At 42.9% G+C, this 14,199-nt stretch overlaps 1 non-coding gene and 1 pseudogene across 1 annotated transcript; both read right to left on the bottom strand.

Moving 5' to 3' along the window:
* Positions 1 to 11,860: 11,860 nt before the first annotated feature.
* Positions 11,861 to 12,024, bottom strand: LOC127505607 (U1 spliceosomal RNA). The gene has a single exon (XR_007927749.1). It is a non-coding gene; the product is annotated as a U1 spliceosomal RNA (small nuclear RNA).
* Positions 12,025 to 12,505: 481 nt separating this feature from the next.
* On the bottom strand, positions 12,506 to 12,680 carry LOC127505608 (uncharacterized; annotated as a pseudogene).
* Between the last annotated feature and the right edge of the window lie 1,519 nt (positions 12,681 to 14,199).

Genomic DNA, 14,199 nt, shown 5'->3' with positions numbered 1-14,199 from the left:
TAAACCGAGCCCTGGGTATCCTGCTTCGCCTTTGAGAAAATGAAAGCTCAGATGGCCCAATCTGGAATCTTCCCTATATGTCGTCATACGGGGAAAGGTTACCTCCCCTTTCTCTGCTTTGCCCGCCCATGAGAAAATGAGCTACTACCGTGCGAGGCGAGTGCAATATTTTTTTTTTCTCGAGACATCATGGCTTGCAAACAAGCGAGGCATGGCAGTTGCTCAGTGTTTGGATGTACAAATGAACACTGAAGTATTTTTTTAGTTCCTTCATCCGAGCCTATGAAGAAACAGTGGGTTAATTTTATTTTTTTTACATTTTACAGCAGAAGCCGACAAGTGCCCTTGTTGTTTGTGTACACCGATAAATCCGTTTTAGCGAATCAGCGCACAGTATTCAGGTCAGGTGACAAGGCTTCTAGTCACTTCAAAAAGACGCGCTAGCTGAGGGAAGTTTTGTCAAAGCTGACTAAAAGTGATCGAGGATTTATAATTTCGACTCCTGTAAATCCTTGTACACCATACACGTCTTACATGTTGAACCCTTGGTTGTCCTTTTGCGCGTGTGTGTGTGTGTGTGTGTGTGTACGTGTGTGCCGATCTGTTAGTGTGTTACTTGGTTTTGTTTAAAGGAACACTCCACTTTTTTTGAAAATAGGCTCATTTTCCAACTCCCCTAGAGTTAAACAGTTGAGTTTTACAGTTTTCGAATCCATTCAGCCGATCTCCGGGTCTGGCGGTACCACTTTTAGCATAGCTTAGCATAGTTCATTGAATCTGATTAGACCGTTAGCATCTCCTTAAAAAAAAATGACCAAAGAGTTTCAATATTTTTCCTATTTAAAACTTGACTCTTCTGTAGTTACATCGTGTACTAAGACAGACGGAAAATGAAAAGTTGCAATTTTCTAGGCCGATATGGATAGGAACTATACTCTCATTCTTTCATTTTCTGTTGGTCTTAGTACACAATGTAACTACAGAAGAGTCAAGTCATTTTTGAGCGAGATGCTAAGGTCTAATCAGATTCAATGAACTATGCTAAGCTATGCTAAAAGTGGTACCGCCAGACCCAGAGATTGGCTGAATGGATTTGAAAACGGTAAAACTCAACTGTTTAACTCTAGGGGAGTTGGAAAATGAGCCTATTTTCAAAAAAAGTGGAGTGTTCCTTTAACTCTGAAACATGAAATGTGGAGTTATCTGCTTTTGCTAAAAAACAAACTTATAATATATATAAAAACATACTTTGAATGAACTTTCATTTTTAAATTTACCTGTATTTTTTGAGTTATTATTACTTAATCAAAACAACCCAACTGCAGTCTGATTGATATTACTTGGAATGCACAAAAAAAAAAAAAAAAAAAAAAAAAAAAAAAAACATGATTTGTGAGAATTAATAAAAATGGAGTTAACTGTTTTTGCAAATGAACTCTTCATATATATATATATATATATATATATATATATATGATAGCAAATCATAGCAACATGAAAAGCCAACAATGTAGGCTAGCATTAGCTACATGATAATATTGGTAACAGCATACATAAACAAACCAATTAAAGTACCGTATCCAGACACAATATTTTAAACTAACCATTCGGCGACGTCCTGCTGTAGCCGCTGAGTTACAACTTCTCCATTCGGATCAGATTCTGGGTCAAACTGAAAAGCTTGAAGGACTACGTGCCTATGAGCCATTGTGATACATCCACTGTCAACATTAGCGCATGGTACCGTGGCCGCAAGCTGGTTAAGGCCACACCCACCCTCCCCCTTGCCCCGCCTCTCTCCTCCTCATTAGCATTTAAAGCTACAGACACAGAAATGGCACGTCCTAAGGAAAGCTCATTGTGGGACTGGCTTGTAGTGGCTGAAATTCTGCACCAAGGCTGAATTTCGGGAAAGAGACTTCCGATACTAGGGACCACTTAGGCCTATATAAAAGCATCCAAAAAGCAGCATGTCATGGGACCTTTAACTCCAAGGTACTTCATACCTTTTGGAATCCATTTAAAGCCGAATTGGGTCACTGTATGGGAATGACATGTTCTAGACATTGGCATAGCCTCAGATTTCTCCCAGTTTATTTTGTATCCTGATACATTTGAATATAATTGAATAATGCTCATTAATGGATGTAGAGATTTGAGAGGATCATGAGATAACAAAATATCATCCGCAAATAACATAAACTTGTGCTCTATCCCCTCCTCTACCCCCCTTACTCCCATAATGTTTGGGTCTGCCCTGATCATAATGGCCAGATGCTCTAAAACTATTGTGAATAATAAAGGGGACAATGGGCATCCCTGCCGAGTACCTCTTGAAATTGTACAAAATGAGGAAGTCATGCCATTTGTCATTACTGCTGCTTTAGGATTTTTATATAATAAACTAACCCAGGACCTAAATATATGAACAAACCCGGCCAAAAAGCCCCACTCCACCCTGTCGAAAGCCTTTTCGGCATCAAAGGATATAGCTGCGATCGGGGTGTTTTCTGAAGAATTTAGCCACATCAGATGAATTAGCCTTCTCATATTATCGGCTGATGACCTTCCTTTAATGAAGCCCACTTGATCCTTATAAATTATACTTGGTAGAACCGTGTAGCGTGGCCAAACAATTTAAAGTTTCCGTTCGGGCGCCAGACAGTTTAAATAACTGTCGAAAAAATAATAATAATGACCCCACTCAGTGCTTAAATAAAATAAAGGACTCTCCACAAAAGTTTCAAAATCAAGAGAATTATTATTTCACTTCATTCAGGCATTCAAATAACAAAAAGAAATCTTTTGGGCATTCGTAAACAATACACATGTGCAAAAATACTTTGAATCACAGTTTCATAACCAATAACAATGAAACATAAAATGATCAAACAACGTTTCTAAAAAAAAGAAAAGAAAAAAAAAATCTATTATAGTTGGCTTCTTTCCGTGTAGGCTAGGGCCTATAATTTTTGTGAAGGGTTGCGAGATCGAAAGAAGTTTTGAAAGCGTGGAAATAGAACCGTTTGATCTCTTCTATTTTTGAGATTCAAAGAGAGACTCAGCAGTCGAGTTTAAAAGGGAGTAGAAATAAAATCCCCAAACCCGCTTGTCGTGCCGATAACTCCGTCCGGTATATTCCGTTTCGATTGCCTCAACTCGTCCTTGTGCAGAGTACGATACATTCAAAGATGCGGACGCTATCTTCCGGATGTATTCCCCAAGGATTGAATCTCAAGCGATATTGGTATACACCAAAGACGACCATAATATTCCATGCAAACGTGCAGCAGTTCCGCCATTTCCACCTGGCTCTCACTTCCGCGACTCGTCTCTCCTTTTTCCCTACCGGTTCTTAATGTCTCCTTTTCTGACCACACCCTTTTTATCATCATTATCTTTTATGATTTTCATTCAGATAAATAAATAAAGACAATTATCATAATAATGGTTTGAAAATTTGTTATTTATTTTGCTTATTCGTTCATTGAAGGTGATAATGTGAACGAAAATCTGACAACGTCAAAGTATAAAGATCCGTTACAACCGTGATGCTAACATTTTTGCCAACACCTTACAGTCCACATTATTAAGACTTACTGGCCTAAAATTAGCCGGATCAGTTAGATCCCTATCTTTTTTAGGTATCAGTGCTATCAATGCTTTCATAAAAGTACTAGGCAATTCTTCAGCTTCAAACGCCTCTATATAAACTTCTGTTAGAATTGGGGCCACTGTGTCAACATACTTTCTATAATATTCAGCTGGAAACCTGTCCGCCCCTGGTGATTTACCAGATTTCATAGAGGTTACTGCAGCTTTGACCTCCTCTTCTGTAATAGGAAGGTCTAGAGCAGGGGTCGGAGTAAGTTTGGCATCAGGCCAAAAAAAAATTTCGCCACTAGATGGCGGGCCAGAACATAGTCAAAGGAGACTTGAATAAGCCCATTAATGGCATGTTTGAGTCATGCTCGTAACGAACTATGTTTTATTTCCTCTGTCCATATTGTGAATAATAAATGTGTATCATTTTAATTTCTTTGTTACACAATGGAGCCTAACTTATTGTAATAATTATTTGACCTAGCCCACTTTTACACTCAGAATTATTCCTTGGCATCCTCAAGTACTAAATTGCATTTAAAAAAAAAAAAAAAAAAAAAAAAAAAAAAAAAAATTGTTTGTGTGCTGGAGTCCTGTGCAGAGTGATGTTAACATTTTAGCTCTGGTGAGAGAAAATAGCACTATCAAAGAGTCTAAAGAGGAAAGTTGACAGCGAAAATAGGGCATACAAAGAAGAATGGAAAGACAACTATGCGTTCATCCTACCTAGTTTTGTGAATGCAAAGCCGGTGTGTCTTATCTACAACGAAGTTGTCGCTGTTTGCAAAGAATATAATATTAGGGGCCGTTCATATGTCGCGTCTAAAACCGCGTGGAAAGCGCGCCCGCGCCTCTTTCTCCTCCTTTCCAAAGTGCTTGTGCTCCCGTGGCGTCTGTCGTTGCTATGCAACCATGAACTGCGCTCTCCAGACAGATCCATTTCAGAACCAGCTGCTATCAAAATAATCTGACTGTGGGCGCGGGCCAGATATATTTGCTGGCGGCCAGTTTTGGCCCGCGGGCCGCCTATTGCCGACCACTGGTCTAGAGACTCAGACTGCAATACATCTAATTTAGGTAACTCTATATTAGAAAAAAATTGTTTCAGTTTTTCTCCATCCAGACTACCTGAAGATGTATATAAATGTTTATAAAACTTCTGAAAAAACTCATTTATTTCTTTTGTCAGTGATACCATGGTATCTCCTTTCTTAATTGCCAGAATAATGTTATCAGCATTTTGTTGTTTTAATTGTCTGGACAGGAGCTTGCCCGCTTTTTCACCTCCTTCATAAAACCTAGTCCGTAGCCTAGATAGTGCATATTCAGCTTTTTTTTATTATATATATCATGTAATTGAAATTTGTATTTACAAATATCCTGATATAAATCATTAGAGTAGTGTCTAGCCAGCTCTTTCTCCAGTGTACAAATTGTTGCTTCCAAGGTCTAAACCAAGTCTCTTCCTTCATTTTTCTTTCTAGCTGCCTGTGCAATCAGTTTCCCTCTAATGTATGCCTTTGAGGCCTCCCATACAGATGCCAACCTATCAGTGCTTCCCACATTCAATTTAAAGGAGGTCAGATCATCATCCAATAATGTGCTAAATTCTTCATCTTGCAATAATGCAGTATTTAATCGCCATCTTCCCTTTCTACCATTTTCTGTATTTAGAGCTATATCCAATTCCAAGGTCGCATGGTCTGACAATACTATTGCTCCAATTTTACAATTTACTACCTGATCGGGGATAGAATTAGAAAGTAAGAAAAAAATCTATCCTAGAGTGAGATTTATGGCAATGAGAATAAAAAGTATACTCTCTTTTTCAGTTTCACACTTCCCTATGGCTTTGTGGACAGTGTGCTGACCTCTGGTGCAATTGCGTACAAAGAATCCTAGGTTTGAGTCCAGACTTGTGGAATTTTCTGGATCCCGACTGCCTTCTCTCCTCAATTTTGCTTCCTGTCAACATATTTAATATCATTATAAATGGCAAAAAGACAGAAAATGAACATTTAAACTGATGCTGGTTAAAGTCCATCCACACACAGGATAGAATCAGCATCTTTTAAGTCAGTGCATCAAAATCTCTCATCATTTGGGAGGGGAATGGATTTCGACAGCTGTATATTGGCCGTCGAATTCTAAATTCTAAATTTACATTTTCCATACAATATATGCAATGTTTGGAGCAAAATGATCATTCAAATTCAATAATATAATTTACATTTGCTATTTCCTACACTACTTTTAACATATAATTTAAACATATATTTTAAAGCCAATAAATGGTCTTCTGCCGCCATCTGCTGGTTAAAGTGGTAATTAATGTGCTTTTTATTTTTAAATGATAGTGTTTTCTATCAAATGCTGTATTTCCAACATCTTGAAACGTTTAGTTTTACAAATCCATTGGCCCAGTAGAGCGCCTTTGGGATGTGCTGGAACTGGAGTTTTGTGGCATGATAGCTTTTGTACAGTGTTGAAAAACATTAGCAGTTGAGAAGTGAAAAGAAGTAGGCCCTGTCTGTGTAATTCATTGCTCAGACCCAGAAGAATGACTCTGTGTAACTATCCAAAATGTTTCATAGAGAAGAGAGAAATTTCGACATCGCCAGTGTGGATTTTAGGAGCATTAGAGACGGTCTGTGTGGGGTGTTTTCTAGCGTGTGAAAGAGGGTTTAAAATTCAGTTATTTAAATTATTATTATTATTATACAACACTCATTTAGCATCCAGATGGACTATGGTTTTATTATGCATAAACAATAATCAGAACGATCAAAAGAGAAAAACATACAACCATAATGATAGAGCAAGCAATAATCTCGGACATCTTGTCTAAGATTATTTTTGTTGTAAAGCACCGCTCATTCGACGCGACCTGTTTCAGCATTTCGAGCTGCGCGACCGCACTCACCTCACGATAAGGTGCACGAGCATCAGGCGCGTTCTCTGCGAGACACCCTAACCATAAATATCAATGCTTCTAATAACGTACAGTTTCTATGACTGACAGAAGCGAATAATATGCAGGAACACTGACATTTCTCTGTTCTTTCTCTACTTCATCTGCCAGTAAATGCCTCGCTCTTTAGCTCTGCTGCCGCCATGTTTCCAACACCTGGCCCCGCCTTAATGCAATGATTGACAGGTCGGGGCGGGGACGTGATCGGCTCGAAATGCATTTTCAAATCCACATTGAATTTTGCTACATTCATTGCGGGACATTTAATGAAAATGCAATCGCAAGTGTCTTAACTGTTAGTGTAAATACAATTAAGAAAAATAACATTTAAGTGATCATTTTGCTTCAATTTTTGCTTGAACATGTTAAACATATATAATCATTTCTGTAATATATTTTCATTTTAATTCTGCAACTTATAAAACATTAAAATATATGTTTAAATTATATGTTAAAAGTAGTGTAGGAAATAGCAAATGTAAAGGATTTCGACAGCTATATATTTGCCGTCGAATTCTGTTCCCCCACCCACATGAGATTCTAAAAAGGCAAAAATTGAACATTTAGACTGAAGCTGGTGGAACTCCATCCGTACACATGGTAGAATCAGCATTTTTTAAGTCAGTGCATAAACATCTCTCATCATTTTTGATTTGATTTTTGGTTCGAGTCCAGGCTCGTGGAATTTTCTGGATCCCGTCTGCCTTCTCTCACCTATTTTTCTTACTGTCAACATATTTAATATCATTATAAATGGCAAAAAGACAGAAAATGAACATTTAAACTGATGCTGGTTGAACTCCACACACACACGATAGAATCGTGTGTGTGTGTAGGCTCAAAGAATTTTCCGGATTCCGTCTGCCTTCTCTCACCAATTTTGCTTCCTGTCGGTTTAGTTCGGCTACGAGATCTCACAGGCGGTCGGCTGTCAGCTCTGTTCTGTCATGAGATTTCAAAGACGGCCATGGTTCTCAAAGATGGTTCTCTTTATGAGATTGCAAAGGCGGCTAGTTTTGTTCCTTCACAAGATTTCACTGACAGCCGGTTTAGTTTGGTTATGAGATCTCACGGGCGGTCGGCATTCAGTGGCTGTCGGCTCTGTTCTGTCATAAGATTTCAAAGACGGCCAGTCTTGGTTCTCTTTACGAGATTGCAAAGGCGGCCGGTTTTGTTCCTTCATGAGATTTCACTGACGGCCGGTTTAGTTCGGTTACGAGATCTCACGGGTGGTCGGCGTTCAGTGGCTGTCAGCTCTGTTCTGTCATGAGATTTCAAAGACGGCTGGTCTTGGTTCTCTTTATGAGATTGCAAAGGTGGCCGGTTTTGTTCCTTCATGAGATTTCACTGACGACCGGTTTAGTTCGGTTACGAGATCTCACGGTCGGTCAGCGTTTAGTGGCTGCAGGCTCTGTTCTGTCATGAGATTTCGAAGACGGTCGGTCCTGGTCCTTGATTTTCTTTACGAGATTGCAAATGTGGCCGGTTTTATTCCTTCACAAGATTTCACTGACGACCGGTTTAGTTTGGTTACGAGAGCTCACGAGCGGTTGGCATTCAGTGGCTGTCGGCTCTGTTCTGTCGTGAGATTTCAAACACGGGCGGTCTTGGTTCTCTTTACGAGATTGCGAAGGCGGCCGGTTTTGTTCCTTTATGAGATTTTACTGACTGCCGGTTTAGTTCGGTTACGAGATCTCACGGGCGATCGGCGTTCAGTGGCCCTACGCTCCCTAGGGAAGTGCCCTTGCTCGGGGGTGTCTGAACGGCCTATTATGCACGCCGTGGACGGCCGTTCGTGGACACTCCACATCGCCCCCTAGAGGTTGCCCCCCGTACACGAACGGCCTATCTGTCCAATTCCAGCCTAAATTTCCACAAATGGCCTATCTGTCCCCTTCCAGCCAACTTATATGAATGGGATTTTTTTTCACAAACGACCTAAATTCCCTTCGCTGCCTTAGGGAAGTACCCTTACTCGGGGGTGTCCGAATGGCCTATTATTCACGCCGTGGATGGCCGTTCATGGACCCTCTGCATCACCCCCTAGTGGTCGCACCCTGTACACGAGTGGCCTATCTGTCCAATTCCAGCCTAAAATTCCACGAACGGCCTATCTGTCCCCTTGCAGGCTACTTTCCACGAACGGTCTATCTGTCCAATTCCAGCCTAAATTTCCACAAACGGCCTATCTGTCCCCTTGCAGCCTATATTTCCACGAATGGCGTATCTGTCCCCTTCCAGCCTAAACGATGCCAAAGCCCCCCCGAGGGTGCGGAATCGACCTGGACCTTTGTTGCATCGTTCCCACCAACAGCCTAGGTGTACAATGGCAACTTATATGAATGGGATTTTTTTCCACAAATGACCTAAATTCCCTTCGCTGTCCTAGGGAAGTACCCTTACATTCGGGGGTGTCCGAATGGCCTATTATGCACGCCATGGACGGCCGTTCGTGGACACTCCGCATCGCCCCCTAGCGGTCGCACCCCTTACACGAATGGCCTATCTGTCCCCTTCCAGCCTAAACGACGGCAAAGCCCCCCTGTGGGTGCGGAATTGACCCGGGCAGGCCCCACCGCCTCCCATGGTAAGGGAAAAGTGTCCACTTCGCTGCTCATTTAAGAAGCACTAGCAGCCTATTTGTGAACCGAATTGCACTCAAACTATCCAAAAACCCCTCCCTATCATCCAATTTACTTGGGGCGTAAACATTAACAAAGCGAAAGGCTATCCCCCTCCACCTCACATCCACAACCACTACCCTCCCTGGGATGATAACAATAGCAGACTCAATAACAAAGTCCCATGAATAAGATACCCACCCCGTCTGCATTAACATTCCCCACACCCCAAAAGGAAGGCCCCATATCCCACCCCACAGAAAAAAACAGAAACATCTTTTAATCCTTCAAATGGTATTCTTGCAAAAAACATACATCCAATGGTGACATTTTTAAGGACAGAAATATTGCCGTCCTTCTTTGTATCATTTTTAGCCCTCTTGCATTACATGTTGCCACCTTTAAACACACCATTTAAACAAAAAAACCTTTAAAAGGAAAAAGAAAAACCCAGACAAAATCCCACAAAAACTTCACGTGCTCCCTTTTCGCCCTAAACATTCTTTGCCCTTCCCCTTCCCCATTACTTCAGTCCATTTCCCTCCTTCCCCTCCCTCACTCCCCTTCTCCCCTCCCCCCTTATCCTCCCACAAAATTGACTTGACCTTTTCCAAAACCCCTCCACCTCCTCCTCTCCCATTTACCCTACTTTCCCCCACCACCCTTTCCCCAGTGTCCATCTCACCCACAGCCTCCTTGCTCTGGATCCGTCTGAGAGCAGATTCGTGGACTTGGACTTTACTGCACTTCCTTCCCCGATCTCCAGTCACATCCTCACCAAGCTTCCTTCTCCTTAAACCTTGGCCCATGTCAGGCCCCATCGTGTCCTGCTCCGTTTCCATTACCGAGGGAAAATCCCCTTCACCACCTGAAGACTCTGCCGTCCCCGGCTCCGTCTCTCCATAAATGCCACACAGAACCTCAGCAACATCGATCTCCGACCATACTTGTGAGGGATTCATCTGAAGCTCCTGTACACCGCCTTCCTTCTCTACCACATCTCCAATCCTTGTTTCCGCCATCTGCCCTCTTTCAACTCCGCCACCTGCACCCACTCCTGAAGGGCCTGCCTCTTGACTCTCTCTTCTGCCTGGAACACTCATCAATAGTCCATCAAAGTCAGCCTGCAGACCTTGTCCCTCCTTAAACAGGCTGGCATATGTTTTCTGTCTGCTAGGACAAGCTCGGAACAGATGATCTCCTCCTCCACATAAACTGCAGGTTTTTGGTTCGGGGCAAGCTGACGCCGTGTGAAAAAAATGGCATCTCTGTCCTGTGCAGTCTGCTTGTACATGCCCCTGTGCACCGCACCTCTTACAGTAAACCAGTTGACCTGGATAGTGCAAAAAGCCCCTGTTTGAGCCAATGAAAAAAGACCCAGGTGGATGTACTAAACCATCTGGTGACGCTGCGTCTGCACGCAACTTAACCAGGTATCTTCTTTTTCCACTCCATATTCCAAACCGGTCCTTCAAACGTTCACCTCCCCTCACCGTCTCACAATACCTGGCCAAGAATGTTAGGCTGTCTCCATCTTCCACAAAAGGATTATACAGGTGTATCGTTAGTGGCAAGAAATCCTGAGCAAAGGCAAGGTAGAGATGCAGGCCTGTTAACCACTGGTTTTCTTTTTTCTTCTCCCATGCCTCATAAAACGTAGAAAAGTCTCCCAATTGGAAAAAAGTCAAATCCATAAAGCCAGAGGTTGAAAAGCCTTGTAAACAGAAAATCAAGGAAGCTGGAATACTGAAAACTTCTCTCAACACCTCAGTCACCACGAAATCTCTTCCAAATCTTTTCTTTACTTCAGCAGGAGCATCCACCTTAACTTGTATCCGAACCGTATTCTTCAGCCGTACCACCATGGTCGGCAAAGGTGCATCCTCTCTCGTTGCATCCATTTGGATCGATCACAATTGATCTTAGCCATAAGGCCGAGAAGCGATGCCGTTGAGAAGCAGTGGGGGCAGAGCCGGCAAAGGCGACGCCCATCTGGGCTGCGGTGAGTTTGTACTTTGCCTCTAGGACCTCTGCTGTCGATCAGATCGTTTGTTAAATACTGGAGATTATTTGAAACAACCTACTTTCGCAGACTGGTCCTAGGTTTTTCGATCAACCTCCACAAAAGCACCGCAGTACAATTCTCTGGACTCCCTAGGTCATTCATGATCAGGAGGGAAAAAAAGCTAAACTTTAACATTTGGATAGTGTGACGAGTCTCTTGTTCTTCCTGCTATGGCCGGCCAGTGGGTGTGGCTGGGAGACTCATCAAGTGAACCATGTACACCTGTTCTTCCCCCTATAAAGCTTAGGCTTTGTTTGGCATGGTGTGTTGCTTGCTCCTGGGTGCTTTGGTTTTGGTATTTGTTTGTTTATTTTGATTTCGTTATGAATTTAAATTTGGTTCTGTCTGATGTTTGATTATTCATGTGTCTGACAGAAATTGTGTTTGGTTTTGTTGATTTCTTGTTTTATATATTTTCTTATTTATGCTAATAAATCTCTTTTTGTTGCAACCTACCAACCTGACTATGTCCTCCATTTCATTTGTCACGGCTTTGAGCCGGTCGTGATGGAGATGGAGATGGAGCCACAGACAACGCTACGACTGTTAAAAACCGCAGGTTCTCTCAGCGCCACCTAATCTGCTTTCAATCACTACATCCAGGGGAGAGCGCGAACGCAGTCCCCCACTACCATAAATTATGCAGTCGAGATTCCCACATTTGGGGAATTTGCAGGGGTCAGCACAACCGGAGTGCAATGGCCGAGCCTTACCCTGGGTGAACCACCTTCCTGATCATGGTGTCTCCCCTGCCAGGTAAGTATGAGTCCCCAGGCCTCCAGTCAGAGGCTACCCTATCCCTCTTTGCCATCCTCATCAACTGTGACCCCCCCAAGCAAAGGAAGGGTGTGTCCCTTCCATTACTTGACTGCGATTTCCGTGACCATGTCTTCAAGCCTGCAAACTGCCAAGCACCTACACGAGCAGTGGTCCTTTAGACCAGTGGTTCCATTAATCAGGTGTGTTTGATTAGATGTCTCCCTAATCAAACACACCTGATTCAACTCATCAGCTCATTAGTAAAGACTCCAAGACCTCAGATGGGTGCATCAGACAAGAGTGACATCCAAGACGTGCAATGCTGGTTTGAGAACCACTGCTTTGGAACAATGGCGACCGTTTCATAAGGGTACGAGACAGTACCACCCTGCCAGCTGTCCCACCACAGGTATGTAGAGACTCCTCGTAAAGCTCTAGCGACATTCCCTCTGCTATTAGCCACAACAATTTGCAGTCCCCAAAAAGGGGAAGCACACTGTTCCTGGAGACGCCGCAATATCAGGTCAACGCTTGGAGTGGACAGAGCAAGCCCCGGTTACAGCTCCATGAGCCAAAAATAGCCCAGATAGCCCAGATAGGGGACGTATCAGATATTAAACTGATAAAAACAGATTTCTTTTTTTTTAAAATTAAACCAAATCATTCTTTATAACAGTCTGAAAAACATTACAGCATAAAATACATTTCTTTTTAACATTTCCTTATGCACACTGATAAGTTGAAATGGTTAGAAGGCAAAAAACAAACAAACAAAAAAAACAAAAACACAAAAATGCATCAAAACATAAAATCCTCATTCCCTTTACCCCACACCCACTCTGCGTAAACCCCCCCATACTTTCCTTGTTCTTTCCTCTCCAAAGCACTCCCTGAAGGCTATGACCTCAGTTGTCATTTTACCCAATAGTTGTGACAACAACCTCTCTGGTGCCAAACGTGGAATTTGCTTCCTCAGACAAACTGTTCTCCACTCCCACAATATGTGCTTCCCTTCTGAAATCACTACCAAATAACTCTCCTACGTTCTCTCTCAAATACTCCCAGACCCTCCCCAAAGTCCTACCCCCTCCCTACCTACCACCATGTTTTCACCAACTTCCAGAGCACTTTGGAGATTTATCAGAATCATGCCTATACAAACATTCCCTCACTGGCAACCGGCTCAGTGCTGCCAACCAGTTCAGGTCTTTGCAAAAACCTACCAAATAAGTGGGTTGCAATATAGCCCAATCCACCCTATATGGCAGCACAACTTTTTCCGTCCCTTCCACCAGCTCGTCCCTCAGTCTGCTGTACAGCAACTCCTCCAGAATCAAAGACTGACCTATTCGTTGACCAGGGCATTGTTCCCTTCCATGAGCTAATAGATCTCAACAGGAAGGCCAGCCAAAACTGAGCAAAAAACCTTGCTTTATGCACTGTCTCCCGGGTTGCCAAGTGGGCTGAAAAAGAAGAGATCACATCCATTTTTAAGGGGTTGCAAAGAACCCCCTCCCAACTTCCTTAATGTGACTGTACATTTGTGTCCTAGCCATTCTTCCAAATGAAGGAGAAGACCAGCTTCTCCAACTTCCTCCCATACCAGAATGGAACTGGGAAGATATAGGCCAAATAATTCTAACTAGGGAGAAGGTCTGCCCTCACCACCTCCAACCTACCCCACATTGATAGCCCCCTTAACTTCCACCTAGCTGTCTTTGCCTGTGCTGTCTTGAACCTAACCTCCCAGTTCTCATGGGCACTGTTACTTCTGAAAAATCCAATTCCTAGGCTCTTCAGCCCCTCTGCACAAATGCTATAATCCCCTGGCACTGCTGTTCTATTTACCCACTGACCTGCAAACATTACTGACGACTTACCCACATTTACACGTGCCCCTGAGGCCTCACAAATGCCTTGCAGGATTTTGCCTGCCACCTCAAAATCCCATTCTGAGGTCAGGAACAGAGTCATGTCATCCGCGTATGCAGTCACCTTAGCGCACATACCCCTGCCCCCAGGTAAATGAACTCCTGTCAAAGATGGAGCTGCCCTCAGTGCCGCCATCAAGGGCTCTAGGGACAAGACATATAGTAAGGGTGACAAAGGACACCCCTGTCTAACCCCTCCCAGCTGTTCCACTCTCCCTGAATAGTATTCATTTATCCCTATCCTACTTG

The sequence above is a fragment of the Ctenopharyngodon idella genome, chromosome 22 (genome assembly GCF_019924925.1).
Source record: "Ctenopharyngodon idella isolate HZGC_01 chromosome 22, HZGC01, whole genome shotgun sequence".
Lineage (NCBI taxonomy): Eukaryota > Metazoa > Chordata > Actinopteri > Cypriniformes > Xenocyprididae > Ctenopharyngodon > Ctenopharyngodon idella.
This window is presented reverse-complemented; position numbering and strand designations above follow the sequence as displayed.